Source organism: Mycteria americana, chromosome 4, assembly GCF_035582795.1.
Source record: "Mycteria americana isolate JAX WOST 10 ecotype Jacksonville Zoo and Gardens chromosome 4, USCA_MyAme_1.0, whole genome shotgun sequence".
Lineage (NCBI taxonomy): Eukaryota > Metazoa > Chordata > Aves > Ciconiiformes > Ciconiidae > Mycteria > Mycteria americana.
The window spans coordinates 91,722,538-91,739,195 of NC_134368.1; the positions used below are offsets into that span (position 1 = coordinate 91,722,538).

Below are 16,658 nucleotides of genomic sequence, written 5' to 3' on the forward strand. Positions count from 1 at the left end.
TTAGTTTTGTGTTTTGTTTTGGTTTTTTTTTTTGATTGGATCTCAGTATTTTGCATGTCAACATAGAGAAGAACAACTTCATCAGCTAATAAAAGTAGAATTCATTTTCAGACAGGTGTTAACTAGAAATCAGTGATTCTGGGAAGAGTGTGTTTATTTCCCTGGGCTTTTGTTAGTGTTATATCAGAGCTGTCAGTCAGTAACTAGTATGTTACCCGTATATAACTATTTGTACAGTCCTTCCCTACATGGAGAACTGAAGTTAATGCCAGAGATGGGACTGGGTCTCTAAGAGCAGCCTAATTACAGGCTTACTTGGCTTTAGCATCCGGGAAGAATGAGTGTGCTTTAATATATACACGTTAACTGTGTGAACTTAGACATCTTTCTAGCTGTAGATGTTTGTTTGTTTTAGCTGTAAATGGGTGCACACATGCTGTCTAATGAATGTCTTGTGTCTTGCTAAATAGATTTCACCTCGAGTTCAGAGGGTAAGTGTTTGAGGTAATCGGTTGGGTTGTGCTTCTTGTCTCTGGCATTGTTTTGGTTTACAGGGTTCTTTTTAAGTCTTCATTCTCGAAACTGTTTAATTTCTTAACCTTGGGCTATATTTTACTTTTTGTGGCTATTTTTTTCCTCCATAATAGTCTATATAAGTAGGTTACCACAGTCGAATGAGTTGCTGTCTGTGAGCAGCGCTGTGTTAACTGACACTATGAATGCTCTATGCCTGCCAAAATGTGGAGTGTGAGTGTGTCACGTAACAGGTGGTTCTAGTAAAGAAATTTTATTCTGCATTTGGGACGAACCAGGAGCACAGACATGGTCAGTCACCTAATTGTAACTTGATTGCTTAAGATGCTGTCCTTTTTCTAAGAAATTGTTAGATTTGCAGGCATCTGTTTTGGAATGGAAGTTTTTCCTCATGTGTTTTTTATAGGTTTAGCTTAAAAGCTGTTAATATACTGGATGAACAGCTGCTTCCTGACATGTTGGGAATATTTGCCTTTTTCTAATACCTTAAGCTTGAAAGTCTGAGGCTAGTTTGCTGATCCCAGTGATGCTAAGCAGCAGTACACTGATGCAGGTCACATAATTTCTGGTGTGTCGTTCAGCTGCGAGCCATCTGCTGCAAGATGGCTTGTCCTGCGTTTTCCTCTCCAGCATAAGAAGTTAGGCAGTGAACATGAAACCCTTGTTCTCTTGAAGGGCTTGGTTCTGTTTTTTCTCTTCATCGTTGTCTAGCTGCTGACAAGGAAGGAAGATGAATTCCTCTTCTCCTGCTTTCCTGGTTGTCTTGGGAAGGGATTTTGGTCTCTTGGGTGTTTGTCTACTGGTTAAGAAGGTAGGAACCTTTCCCTTCTCCTCCGACTCATGTGTTCCTTGCTGACGTTTGTCTAGGTTAGTTACTTGTTACTAGTAGCAGTGTTCTGGATATGGGTAGGGTCAGTTGTGAAACTGGGTCTCTGAACAGAAGCAGAGTGGAGGAAAATGCACAGAAAAGTACAGGTTAACAACTGGAAATAAAAAAACTTGCTTGACCCTAGGGGTCTGTTTTAATTAAGTGGGGAATATTTCTTTTGGTTTGAGTAGCAAAAGATATGCTGCTTTGTTCTTGAGCAACATGAACACAGGTGTTACAAAACATTAAGTCTGTGTTGTGGAACTGAAAACTAGCTAACTTGGAGTATTCTCCCCATAAAGGTATGATAGTCTTTTCTTAGCCTTGATTCTTGTTACATCTGCCTTGCTACTTCTCATGTAAATAGTGAAAATACTGAAGAAATGATTATGTGGACTCATGTGAGAGTGAACACCTCTTAGCATTTTTTTGTCTTGCTCTTCAAGAGGTGTCAAAGCTGGTATTGATCTGAAGAACATCGCATCGCCTTAGGGAGAGTTGTTGTTCTGCAGTTGGAGAAACAAAGGAAGATCAAGGGATTTGCCCCAGGTCATACAACAGGTCTGTACAAGAGATAGGGGTAGACTTCGGAATGTCCTGGCCCTGTGATGGTTTCTTCTGCATCACTTCTGTAATACGCTATGCCTTGCTTGCCATATACAGAACTATGAAAGGAATTCTCATATTTCAGGACTTGAGGAGACTTTATTTGGAATAATGTGTACGTTATGCAAGTTGGGAAAGAAGCCCATTATTTTAATGGGTGAATTGGTTCCTGTGGTGCCTTGAAACTTGAATGTGCATGTCTCTAAGAGTTATGTGCTAATATATAGGAAGGGTCCAATTCTTGGTTTAATTCCTGTTCTGTTGTACTGACTCATTTTACTTCCAATTTTTTTAATTTGTTACTTGGACTGTGATTTCTATCTGTGCATCTTGTCTTTCAGTAGCAGTTGTAATGAGTTGTTATTGCAGCATTTTGCCACTTTTCTTATAAAACAAAGAATAGTTTTAATAGTCAGTGATTAATATGACATGTTCTTATGTTCTTTTGCAATTCCTGTAGGTTGAAAAACTGAATGTGCTTTTATTTAGAGAAATTGTTGCTAAACAATTTCTTTCTTTTTGTTTTGGAGAATTACTAAATTACTTGGATGAAACTATATGAAAGCAGTGTTTCTTCGGAGAGACAAGCTATGGAGGAACAAAACTTGGAGCTAGTCTTCATGTAACTGCTAAATGTGCGTGGTCTTGGTCTGTGCTGTTTAAGAACTCTGACAGAGCCAAGTGCTCTTTTGGATTGCAGCGGTGTAAACACAGGAGAAGGTGATTCTTCTTAGTACTTCAGTTTTGCACTCAATGTCTGATATAGAGCAAATAGATCCTTAAAGGCACTTAATTACTCTGCTGACACAGATGTATAAGGACCTGACTTGGATATAGCATGTGTTCCATGAGACAGTAATAGGAAGCATGAATGAAATTTGTCATGTCAGCGTTAGACATGGGATCAGTTCTGGTTTGTGCATGATGTGCAGGAGAAGAAACTTTTGGGAAAAAAAAAGGAAATTAAATAATTGCATCCTTTGGAGCCCTGCTGCCTCTCCATAGAGCTCAGTAGCATGGTCTGTGTCTGTAGAGTTGAGACCTTCACCTTGAGTTCAGTTTAGATGAGTTACCACTTTATGTAGTATCACTGGGCTTTTATTTAATGAGAACTCATGAAAGCAGCAGGAGGATTATTTGTTCTCAGAATGAGCTATCCAGAGACTCCTTAGGCACTCTGAAGATAGAAAAGAAAGCTTATATTGTTATGGTAGTTCTAAAAGCAGTGTAACCATAGAGGAACTCGTCAAAAGAAAACATCCTGTCCTGCATCTAATTGGGTTTAGTCATGTAGATGTCTTCAAGTTACTCCAATCTTGGTTTGAATTTACAGTATTACCCTCCTAGCTTTGTGCTTTCTTGAAATGTTTGATTGTCCCCATCAAACGGACTATGTTACGTCTTCCTTTTGACTTGCTGTTCTGTTAAGGTGACGTTGAATTACATAGCTGTGTTTGTAAGAGGGAGTTTTTGTTGAAGGACATATTTGGGTTTAGGTGGTAGATGGGTCCTAATTTTTTCATTTTTTGAGACTAATCCAGAACCACGTGGGCTTCCAGACTGGTCGATTTAATGAATAACTGTCTTGTTCGGAGTTAACGCTGTTGACTGACTGTGCCTTGAAACACAGTAGACATATGAGGGGTATTAAATTATTTTGATAATCTTGACTCGGATACTTGGAATCCTGTTGCCATTGCAGCATAGCTTGTTAGTTTAAAATGACCAAGCTGCTTATACTGTTTAGAAGTTTGAATATCTCTCTTAAAATTGTCAAATGTCACAGTATGAAGTTTGAAAGTATTATTACCGAATGAATCCCAAGCATAAAAGTAATGTAAAATAATTTGGATAGCGGTCTTAAAGATATGTTTTTTATGCAAATTGAAGTTCTGAAATGCATTCAGCATGCACCAGATAGAGCTTTGAGAACTGCCTGCCCCCATGCAGGTACCCAGGAAATAGTATTACCTAAAATATTTTTTAATTATATTTATTGGTATAAGCAGGTCGAATCTCAGATATTTTGCTCTTAAAGTTTATTGGTCCTCTGTTGTTCATATGCCAGATAGGTCTGTATCTGCTCCTTTGGTATGCTCAGAGTTTAAACATTTACAAGTTTTTGCAGACCGCTAAAGAAGATGAGGTGAGATAATGAAAATCTTTATACTAGTCTTCTCAAATATTCATATTGGATATTCAGAAAAACTAATTCCAGCCAGTTAATCCAGTTTTGATCATGCTCATGTATGAAAAATGGTCAATGAGTTCACTGGTGATTATACGTGGATGTGAAGATGTGAGTGAGACTCTGTAGACTCTTTCTAGCAGTGAAGAGATAATGTGTTTCATCTCGCTAATTTATTATGTGTATGATGCCTTAGGAAGGTTCTCTGGTTTACTATTTTTCTATGACATCTGCCTCAGTCTGAAATGCCTCTAGCGTTGTGAATCGCTTGGTTTATCTTTGCATGGCTTGGTGACTCTTTTGTTTCTATTGCAACGAAAGGTGGCACTTCTCCAAGACGCTGTAGAACTAGCCATTTTGCTGGAGCTGGGAACCTTATGCATTGCCTTGTTTCTGTGCCATGGTAGCTTTGTGGTATTCAGTGGGTGAGTTATTCATGTGTGAGGTTATAGATCCTTTCTCTGACTTGATCTGCTTTGGGTTCTTACACTCACATATTTAAATCACAATTACAGTAGTGATTTAAAGGGAAATGAAAGACAAACTACAGAGCAAATAAGAGTTAGTTAAAGAAAAGGTCTGTGTTTGTTTTTTTTTAATTGGGTGGTAACCATTCAGTATGAATATGGAGTTTAGTTCCAAAAAAGTTGTGGTGGTTGCGTATTAGGTCCGTAGTCTATCTGTACCCACTGATTTAGGCATTCTGTAACTGTATTTTATTTTGACACTCATTTATTATCTTGGAGTTAAAATCAAGTTTTTTTAAAAAAATAAACAGTTGTGTGCATTACAAATGCTTAGCAAACAACATTGGGAATCAATCTATAAAATGAATTGAATTAATGGGTTCTATTGATCATAGCTTCAGTGCTGTAGAATGAGTAACTTCATTTTCCTGTCTAGTCTATATTCACAGAAAATACCATAGTCTTGCTTTTCGAACTCGCTCTGTTTTCAGTTCAGAGTAAACTACAGATGGAGCTGAATTCAGCAAACAAAGTCATGAGGGATGGGGAAAAAAATCTTTCCACATGTTGAAGATAAAACTACTGTTCAAGCTTTTTAGGTGTGTGGTTTTTTTTAACTGTGCTAGCGGATGCTCCTTATAGGTGTCTTATCAATGTCTTGGACAAGTTGAGAAGCTTTCTCGTGAAAAGTTGGGCAGGAAGCACATCCTGCCTAAAGGTATGGCCTTGGTTACGTCGTCAGTAACGTGATATGTCTAGCGTACTAAAGTTTGAGAGACTAGAGGTTTAATGGTACAGTGAAATGGAATTAACTGTTGTGGCCGAGATTACACAGGATAATCCCTTATATAAATTACATCCTCTATATATTTAGTCAACAGTCTTGACCTTGACCAAAAAAATACAGTGTTCGTGTTGGTTGGTAGGGTTCTCCTGTGTGTGTTTCTATTTGTTCTTGAAGCTTACTGTTTGGAAAGGGAAGTGTCAGTGATGTGAAGCTCTGTCTCTTGGAGAAAAATCTTGCTTGCTCCTGCAAACAGCTGTCACTCTTGACAAGTGTTTCTTGGCTTCAGAAGTGTGGACTGTGGTTCTTGAACTTCTATATATATATATTTTTTTTTATTCCAGAACTGGTTTATGCCAGCTGGGGAGATAATAAAAATGCCGAGTTAGTAAGGGATGCAATTATGAGTATTGTAATCCACTGTGGATGAGAAACTCAACAGCAATACTCGACAGAATTTTGTAGGCCTGTACAAAGGAAACTTGCTTCAAGAATGCTGACCTGCTCTATCAAGAGAAAGCATGTTTGCTTAAGTATACTGGGATGTGCAAGAAGTGCATTTGTAAAGGAAGAAAGAGTTTGAAGAAAATAAAGGGATTGGTTGCATTATGATACATCTCAAAAGTAAAAATCACTTGAAGATCCTTGCATTGTTGGAAGATAGTGTTGTTCCCAGACTGGAAGATGGTTCCGTGAGTGCTGAGCTAGAAGATGCTGAACTGAATGCTGGTTTGCTTTTGTTACTGTTGTGCCTGTCAACAAATTGTTGTACTGTCTTTGTACAGTAGACTGCATGAGATCACTCTGATAACTGTGCATTGTGCTGAAGTGTTTCCTGGTCCCCACCAATGCTGGGAGCAGACTGGATTAGTCTCTTCACACATAAATACTTGTACTGCTTCTGTGAGAGGAAAGCTCTCGTTCTTTTTGTTAGAAAAAACTACAGTACCCTTCCCTCTGTGTTAACTTTCAGTTTTCATAATTCAAGTAGCAAGTGTCTGCAGGACAGTGTAGCCCTAGAGCTTTAAGAACTGACTTTGTGGATGAAGCCCAGTGGATTGTGACTTGTTGCAAAATTTTACCATAATTTTCTACGTTCGGTTTCTGTTAGTGTAGATAATGGACCTGTTAAATACTTTCAAGTTATTTGTGTTAAAATGTGATTTTGGAATCTGTAGGTGAAAAGGTGTTAACGTTTTGATCTTCACAATAAACAAACTGTTGGTGATCTACTAGTCATGTTCCATGCTCTCTTCGTTATTGAGAGAGCGTAAGTATTAGTTGCCTTAAATACAAGAATCTGTGAAATACAGTTGTAGAGGTAAATGCGTTAATATTTTTTTCAGTGAATAGCAAGAGTAGGTGATAATATATGAAAGCAGTACAGTGGTTGTGACTAATTCTCAGGCAGCTTGATTCAAAATTGAAAGGTAGAGGTTTTTCGTATTCTAATAAGAGCATGGGGTAAAGAAGGGATCAGTTTTACTCTAAGAAATACTATGTTTTGTCTTAGGTGCATAAGATGTATTACTTAAAGGGCGTATCAAATGCTTGCCATTTGTTTTAGAGCATGCATTAAATCAGCTATTCAGTTAATGTGGTTTAATCTTCCTTAAACTTGACAGAATATTGCAGGAGTTGCAAGTGTGACTATTTCAGTAGCTGTGTTCAATTCAAATAGTTTGCCAATTTATCTGCATTAGGAATTCGGGGGTTTTATTTTTGTTTCTCTAGAAGCAAAATAGCTGAGGCAGGCAGACGGAAGATGGCACAGAGACCTGTTGTCATTGTAGTAGTCAGCTATGGGTAGCAAGTCACCTGGATACTCCGAGAAACGTGTACGGTGTGTAGCACGATTGTCCTTAATGCAGGATGCTGAGCTTTGTTCCTTTTGCTGTTGATCAAAGCTTGAGCATATCCGTCGGCCAGCTGTCAGACGAAATTTGCCTAAATCTAGAACTACAATGTTAGCACTTAAATTCGGAAGTTATCTCTAGTCGATTTAGTTGACGATCCAGCATAGTGCTGTAGGACTCTGACTACAACAGCTTTGCTCTGGACAGAAAAAGAATGTTCTGAGGTCTGTATAACTGCGTTAAATTAAAATTTTCTAAATGCACTTAATACTGGATTGACAGAATAGATGTCTGTAGAAAGTCTTTTTGTGCATGGGAGGGCTTGATCCAAGCTACTCTCTGGGGTGTTCTCACAAAGAAGTCACACTGCCAACTGCAGCAAGAAAAATGACATCTTCTGGACTCCGTGGAGGCTTGCCTATTACAAGGCCAATCAAAAGGCCAAGTTAAGTTTGTTGTTCTCACACAAACACACACACGCTTGCCTTAGGCTGGTTCGTAGAATCATTTAGGTTGGATAAGACCTTTAAGATCATCAAGTCCAACCATTAACCTAGCACTGCAAGTCCACCACTAAACCATGTCCCTAAGCACCACGTGTACACGTCTTTTAAATACCTCCAGGGAGGGTGACTCCACCACTTCCCTGGGCAGCCTGTTCCAGTGCTTGACAAACCTTTTGGTGAAGAAATTTTTCCTAATATCCAATCTAATCCTCCCCTGGTGCAACTTGAGGCCGTTGCCTCTTGTCCTATCACTTGTTACCTAGGAGAAGAGACTGACACCACCTTGCTACAACCTCCTTTCAGGTGGTTGTAGAGAGCAATAAGGTCTCCCCTCAGCCTTCTTTTCTCCAGGCTGAACAACCCCAGCTCCCTCAGCCGCTCCTCATCAGCCTTGTGCTCCAGACCCTTCCCCAGCTTCGTTGCTGTTCTCCAGACACGCTCCAGCCCCTCCATGTCTCTCTTGTAGCCAGGGGCCCAAAACTGAACACAGTATTCGAGGTGCGGCCTCACCAGGGCCGAGTACAGGGGCACGATCACTGCCCCAGTCCTGCTGGCCACACTGTTCCTGATAGAAGCCAGGATGCCATTGGCCTCCTTGGCCACCTGGGCACACTGCTGGCTCATACTCAGCCGGCTGTCAACCAACACCCCCAGGTCCTTTTCTGCCAGGCAGCTTTCCAGCCACTCTTCCCCAAGCCTGCAGTGTTGCCTGGGGTTGCTGTGGCCCAAGTGCAGGACCCGGCACTGAGCCTTGTTGAACCTCACACAGTTGGCCTTGGCCCATCAATCCAGCCTGTCCAGGTCCCTCTGCAGAGCCTTCCTGCCCTCCAGCAGATCAACACTCCCACCCAGCTTGGTGTCATCTGCAAACTGACTGAGGGTGCACTCCATCCCCTCGTCCAGGTCATTGATGCAGATATTATACAGACCTGGCCCCAGTACTGAGCCCTGGGGGACACCACGGCCACCAACTGGGTTTAACTCCGTCCACCACCACTCTTTGGGCCCGGCCATCCAGCCAGTTCTTTACGCAGCGAAGTGTACACCCGTCCAAGCCACGAGCAGCCAGTTTCTCCAGGAGAATGCTGTGGGAAATGGTGTCAAAGGCTTTGCTACAGTCCAGGTAGACAACTCCACAGCCTCTCCCTCATCCACTAAGTGGGTCACCTTGCCATAGAAGGAGATCGGGTTGGTCACGCAGGACCTGCCTTTCCTAAACCCATGCTGACTGGGCCTGATCACCTGGTTGTCCTGTACATGCCGCGTGATGGCACTCAGGATGATCTGCTCCATAACCTTCCCTGGCACCGAGGTCAGGCTGATGGGCCTGTAGTTCCCTGGGTCCTCCTTCCGGCCCTTCTTGTAGATGGGCGTCACATTTGCTAACCCCCAGTCAACTGGGACCTCCCCGGTGAGCCGGGACTGCTGGTAAAGGATTGAAAGCGGCTTGGTGAGCGCTTCCGCCAGCTCCCTCGGTACCCTTGGGTGGATCCCATCCGGCCCCATAGACTTGTGTGTGTCTAAGTGGTGCAGCAGGTCACCAACCATTTCCCCCTGGATTGTGGGGGCTTCATTCTGCTCCCCGCCTTCCAGCTCAGGGGGCTGGCTACCTGGAGAATAACTGGTCTTACTATTAAAGACTGAGGCAAAGAAGGCATTAAGTACCTCAGCCTTTTCCTCATCCTTTGTCACTATGTTTCCCCCTGCGTCCAATAAAGGATGGACATTCTCCTTAGCCCTTCTTTTGTTGGCAGTGTATTTATAGAAACATTTTATTGTCTTTTACGGCAGTGGCCGGATTGAGTTCTACCTGGGCTTTGGCCCTTCTAATTTTCTCCCTGCGTAACCTCATGACATCTTTGTAGTCCTCCTGGTTGCCTGCCCCTTCTTCCAAAGGTCATAAACTCTCCTTTTTTTCCTGAGTTCCAGCCAAAGCTGGAATCAGCCAGGCCGGTGGTGTTCCCTGCCGGCTCGTCTTTCAGCACAGGGGGACGGCCTGCTCCTGGGCCTTTCAATTTCCTTCTTGAAGAATGTGCAGCCTTCCTGGCCTCCTTTGCCCCTCGGGACTGCGTCCCAGGGGACTCTGTCAACCAGGCTCCTAAGCAGGCCAGAGTCTGCCCTGCGGAAGTCCAAGGATGCACTTCTGCTGACCTCCCTCCTTACTTCTCTGAGAACTGAAAATTCTCTCCTTTTGTGATTGCGGTGCCCAAGACGGCCTCCAACCGTCACGTCACCCACAAGTCCTTCTCTGCTCACAAAGAAGAGGTCCAGCGGGCGCCTTCCCTAGCTGGCTCCCTCACCAGCTGTGTCAGGAAGGTCTCTGCCACGCACTCCAGCAACCTCTGAGACTGTTTCCTCTCTGCTGTATTGTATTTCCAGCAGGCATGTGGTAAGTTGAGGTCCCCCATGAGAACAAGGGCTAGCGCTTGTGAGGCTTCTCCCAGCTGCTTATAGAATATTTCGTCTGCCTCTTTGTCCTGGTTGGGTGGTCTGTAACAGACTCCACCACGATACCTGCCTTGTTGGCCTTCCCCCTGCTTCTTACCCATCAACTCTCAACCCTATCGTCACCATCATTAAGCTCTAGACGCTCAAAACACTCCCTAACGTACAGGGCTACCCTGCCACCTCTCCCTCCTTGCCTATCCCTTCTGAAGAGTTTATAGCCATCCAGCGCAGCGCTCCAGTTGTGCGAGTCACCCCACCGTGCTTCCGTGATGGCAGCTATATCGTAGTTTTCCTGCTGCACGAGGACTTCCAGCTCCTCCTGTCTGTGGCCCGTGCTGCGGGCATTCGTATAGATGCATTTCAGTTGGGCTATTGACCCCGCTGCCTTTTTGGGGGGAGAAGCCCTAATTCCTGCATGACCATGATCAGGCGCTTCCGTGTTTTGTAACACATCCATAACCCTTGTGTCTTTGCTGCTGCGTGGATCTCCATCGCCTACCTCCACCAAGACAAAAGACCCAAGGACCTTGATAGCACACTGTCCCTCAAACATAGGTGTGCTGCCCTCGGGCTTATCTCAAACGAATGGTCTTAGATATTTTTTCTTGAGAGAGAGGGATGTTGCCTGATGGAAGGGAGGACAGCAGAGGCTTTACAGAGCATAGAATTTTCAAAATTTAAAGAACTTCACCCAAGCATCTGAAATGTCTATCCATTGACTATTTTGGGCTTCCTTGCTGGTCCTTATGGGCCAGGAGGGAATGACAGCGTTGTCAGAGATGATGGCTAAAAATTCCTGTTAAGGCTTCTTGATGAATAGTAACTTTACAACTGTGAGGAAAAGTTGTCGAGGTCAATGCCATAGGAATACTTCTTGGATTTAATAGAAGAATAAGATGCCAATTTGGGACTGGTAGTTTTGTACCTCTGTATTCCACCCCCTTGTCTGTCTTACCTGTTGCCTGTCCTGATGTGAGGGGATTTCCTGTGATTTCTGGGCAGTTTCTTGTAGCATGTTGTGTAGCACTTAAGTTGGCATAGAGTTAATTTTCTGCACTGTAGCAAGCTTTTGGGATCTTCAGTGTTAAGAGAAAGTATAGTTGACTTGTTGAAGTCTCTAAGTATGTGAACTTTGCTGGGGTTAAAGCTTTACCTAGTGCTTCATGATAAAAATACTGGTACCTGTTTGCATCACTGGAGTCTGTGGGTTTCGGCTATGACTGCACACTGTATCAATTGATCTACTTATTTTTAAATGGCTAAAAAATGAAGTGATTTGTGCATTTGGCATTTGTATGCTCTCCTTTGCAATATAACTGCTTCTCTTTTTCCCAGTAAGAACACCAGATTAATTTTTTTTTCCCCAGTTTGGCACCTGGGCACATCTGGTGCTTAGGTGTTAGTGAATGAGTAAACTTCTCACAAAAATCTATAGCAGACCTTAATTTGTCGTTCCCAGAGCACATAAGTAACTTGAAGTGTCTTGCATGCCCCAAGTAGCCTCAGGTGCTTATGTGAAAGCTTTTTGCAAAGTTGGACTGCAGTTGGTGCTAGGAGAAATAAAATGTGAGAGTGCCTGCTCATTGGCAGGGCCAACAGTCCAATTAGCAGGTGAAGGTATGCATAGCAGACCTGCTTTTTATGGAGTCTACTGTTGGTATGCGATTCACAGCTGCTATTTTCACAGCGCTGCCTTAAGAGCAGATGCTGGTTTGAAGGAAGTAGTGCTTTTTGTCTAAAGTAGCCCTGACACTCAGATTGTTACATAGTGGGAATTTGTGTGGGCAGTGGGAAAAGGAACAATGGTATGTCCCTTGGAATGCATTGTCTGCAACCTTAAAATGAAGTGGAGGAATACTGAACTCCAAAATGCGTGTGTGTAGAAATGGAATATTTTAAAAGTAGCGAGCTATTTCTGCTCTTGGTTTTGGGAATGCTGAGCTCTTGAGCTTGCAGGCAACATCAGCCAACTGCTCTTCTGGATGGAGCTGTGTCTCAGAGCCTTGTGTTTATGACTGAGACTTGTGGAATATGCTTGACTAAAAATATATGCACACATGTGTACACACACAAGAGCATATATATAAATACATAAAAATGTAACTGTGTTTGTGTATGATTAGTGTCATTTAATACTGCCTTTATTCAGCAGGAAGGCCACTTTGCAGTGCTTTCCGGCCAACGGGGGCACACAGATGTTACGGCTTTGGTTGGCAGCCATGCAGCCGGGGTGGTGGGACAGTTGATGTACGGCACCTTCCCGGTAGTTGGAATGCTCTTGCTGAGCTCGGGGCTAGCAGCAGCTGGTGCAATGAGGCAGCAGTGTAGGAGCGAATAAAGTGGTGGCACTGTACTGGGATGATGGAAACATAAAAACTTCAACCCACGCTCTGGAAGCCTAGTGTACAACATGAGGAATATACCAGCTGTTGCAGGAATTCTTGTTGCATTGCTGGGAAACTGATACCTTTATTAATGGGATGTCCCATCATCTTCTCATGCAGAGATGCTTCAGGAGTGGAAAGGCTGAATCGTGGTCAGTGGCTTCCTTGCCCTGTGGAGGTTTTGACAAAAACTGAGTGCTTGAGCAAAAATTCTTCATGAGGCTTGAAAACGGCATTATAAGTTTCTGTTAATATGTAGCTTCTCAACAATCACATGGTGTTTGGAGTCTGATTACAAATTTTCAAATGTTTGAGTTCTGTGTGTTTTTAAAGGTTTTGCTGTTACAAGTAGATATAAATTATGTTAGCTTGAAGAACTAGTTAGTGTTCTCTATGTAAAAGTGAAGTATTTCTTGTGTATGCTTTTAGTCTATCGCTCCCATAAATGTGCCTGCAATACAACATCTGTACTGTCTAACAGAAGACGGTGCCTCGGGAGGAAGGACTTGATCCGTTGTGGGAAGGAGGGAGTTTCTGATAATTTGAAGAAGTGCCCTGTAACTACAATGAACATGACAGTGTTCAATGACAATGAACATATGGAGTTATGGGCATTGTAGTGGTACACCACGAGAAATTGAGCAGCAGGATGGAAGAGGGGCCTGTGTCACATGATGGCAGTGTATCAGGATCACAGAAGTACTCTCTGAGCTCCGAGAATGTGCTGTGTTTATTATATACTATATGAAGATGTGATCAAAACTGAGCTGCAAGAAATAGGCAAGCGTCATCACTCTGAACGTCCCCCCCCTTCCTTCCTTATTCCCCCAGCTTTACACGCTGAGCATGACGCTGTACGGTGTGGGATGTCCCTTTGGGCAGTTGGGGTCAGCTGTCCCGGCTGTGTCCCAGCTTCGTGTGCGTCTCCAGCCTACCTGCTGGCAGGACGGCAAGAGGAGCAGAAAAGGCCTTGACTCTGTGTAAGCACTGCTCAGCAGTAATGAAAACATCTTTGTGTTACCAACACTATTTCCAGCACAAATCCAAAACACAGCCCCATACAAACTACTGTGAAGAAATTCATCTCTATCCCAGCCAAAAAACCAGTACAAAGTCTCACATCTGGGAAAGGGGGTAGAGATAATTTGATTCTAACGGTACAGCACACAATGACAAGGATGTGTGTATTTGGAGGGGAAAATAGCATCTTGTTAGCTCTTTGTGGCAAGGTCTGAGAGTAACGGAGATGAGTCTTGGCTGTGAGGCCCACGGATGGGGTGCCTCATTGGTTCATACTTAGCAGCAAGGCTGTGGGATGTTCTTGCAAAGTTCATGTGGGCCAATACAGGTTGGCTAAATGCAGTGCTGCTGTCATCGTGCAAAAGGATACTTTTTTTGCTTTTGCTTTGCGTACGAGTCTCTTCAGAACTGCAGTCAGTCCCATATTTCAGTTCTTGAGTGCTGACTGTGTTACCGGCCCTATTATTTCCTTAGTTGCTTTTTCTGTGGCTTCTCAACTGACTTTTGAGTTGGTTCTTGAGGTTCTGGAACAAAGGAGGAAAAAATGGGATTGTGGCGTTATGTGCTCTGCCAATGCCTGGTAGCCTTATGTACTGTTGTCTTGAATACGTTGGTGGCAATTTTTAGATGGCATCTAAAATTATTTACAGACAAGTAAGCTAAAGGGCTTGCTACACTGAAATACTGAAATGGCTAAGGGTGGTGAGGTTCATCTAACTGTATTGCCAAACCTCTTGACAGCCTGAGCACATATGCCATTTGCTAGGTTATTACACTTGGTCCCTGTGCCCTTTCTGACAATTTTTAAACAAAGGTACTGTAAATTTTGGTGCTCTCATAAGTAAGACCACCCAAAGTTATGCTGCTTTTTGATGGAAGGGCTCTGAAGCTGGCAAAGCTGTTGCTCGTTGCCCAGTAGTTGAAGAAGAAGTGCCAGTCAGTTACTGCTGTCTTGGGCCCAACTGCAGTGTGTCGTGGTATTTCTTGTTGGTGGGAAGATGGGGAGGTACTTGTGCGATGCTGTGGGAGAGTTGTGACTTGACTATATTAGGAATTTAAGAAGGCAACCAGAATTGTTACGACGGGTGGAAAAGAATGGAAGTGTGTAGAGAAGATACTGGCTTAACATCTGGCACTTCCTTGTCATTTTTTTATGTGGCATAGCTTATGACAGTTTGGTTTTAAGCTTTTTTGGATGCATTGTGGTATGGAAAACTGAGTGTCTTTTCTGTCTGCACTGATATAACAGAAAATTTTTTCAGCTTCTGAAATACTGATGAAATGGCAGCTCCTATGCTGACAGATATTGGCAGTGTAGTTCTGTTCAGTCTGAAGTCTTGAGTCTTGGGGCAAAGCAACTACTCATAATTTCTGGTTGCATTCCTGTGTAGGACAAGGCCATGTACGTACCCACCTTCTTCCCCCCCCAGATAGCAATGTTTAATAAGAGTTTTCATGAATGTTTACAGCATCGATTATTGCTTGCTTTGGTGCATTCAGTAACAAGTTTAACATCAGAAATTACTTAAAAGGATTGAAGTATAATGTAAAATATAATCCAGGGTTTTGCTGGATAAAGATTCCCAGAACATGGGTGGCTATTAATTTTCCTGTAAATATTAATATACTTATTCAAGTTTTGTTCAGAGTTATGCTACATGGCTCTTTGAGGAAAGCACTTTTATAGCGGTGATATTTACTAATGGAAAACCATTCAAGGTCACATATCTACTCCTTGGCAAAATGGGGAATAGGTCTGCTTTTATGGCTCTTTCAGGGTTCAAGTATTAGTGAATATTGCCACCTAATGGCAAGAGCAGCAGTTGTCTGAGTATTTAGATTTTGTCACTAATACCTACTGATAGTTTTTACCCAGTCATGTCTGCTCTGGTTACATAAAAACAATTTTCAGGGAAACTTGAAATCTGGCATTTTGTTCTTGTCCTCCTGCTAGTCATAGAGAATTTGAAGGCTATAAAACTGCTTGAAAAGACAAGGAGTGATTTTTGTCTTAAAATCGTTAGACTTTTGTGCTTTACCTGAGTATTGCTCTGTATTTCTGGTCAAGTATTGGTGCTGAAATAAGAAGTTTCTTTTTATTGGGAGGATAGTAAAAAAAAAAATCTTCCCCTAACAAAGGTCTGCACATCATTCAACATAATTCCCCAGGCTGGTATTAGGGGAGCCCTGTAGGATCATTGCAGCCCTAGCTGGAGTTTGGCATTAGAACTTGAATAATGTAAGAGCAGGTGTCCTCTTAATGTTTTGGGAAGGCCCTGTGTAAACTAGGTTAAGTATAATAATTTTGCAGAACTTGGACTGTTGTATTAAAATTGGCAGTAGCTCTGTTTGGACAGAGTAGCATCTCATTTGGCTAAATGAGCAATTGAGGTAAAAAATAATAGATATTTAATCTTCAAGAAAATTTCCTAATAAAACTTAACTTCTTCAATTGTAGATTATTACGTGCACATTTGTTGAAGCACATCAGGCTTGTGTCAAATGAGGTGCATTATACTTAAAAAAGGCTGCTTGCAGATTGTATCAGGAAAAGTGAAACGCCTGCATTTCAGTTGGCTGCCTGATTATCAGAGCGGTTAATCGTTTTAATTTACGTATTTGTCCAGATTATATACCTGAGTTTTTGCACTAGTTGAAAGTTCCCATGGTAATAGTTGGCATCAGACAGCAGTTAATTAAGGAAAGCATGGATTGACATGAGCTCTTCTGTGGGGCAGATTTCCTAAAACTGTGGGAAAGCTGTGCGTGTGAACCTTGAGGTGATGCTAATGTAATCTGCTTGAGGCCTTGAGCAGGAGTTAAGACTAACAGAAGACAGATAAAACGGGGGAGTGTTGTTTTTCCCTTTGGTTTACCTGAGCGTTTGGAAGTACTTTCTGGGTAGGCTGTTTCACTTGGTTTCTGTGTTTAATTCCTGTCTGCATCATTCTTCTCTACTGGTGAAGAGAAAAACAAAAACCTCGTACTGGGAGGTGG

The 16,658-nt window shown here is 42.5% G+C and overlaps 1 protein-coding gene across 3 annotated transcripts in view; it reads left to right on the top strand.

The window, feature by feature from the left end:
• Nucleotides 1–16,658, top strand: part of BMP2K (BMP2 inducible kinase) — a 67,558-nt gene that overhangs the window by 9,022 nt on the left and 41,878 nt on the right. The window lies entirely within an intron of this gene.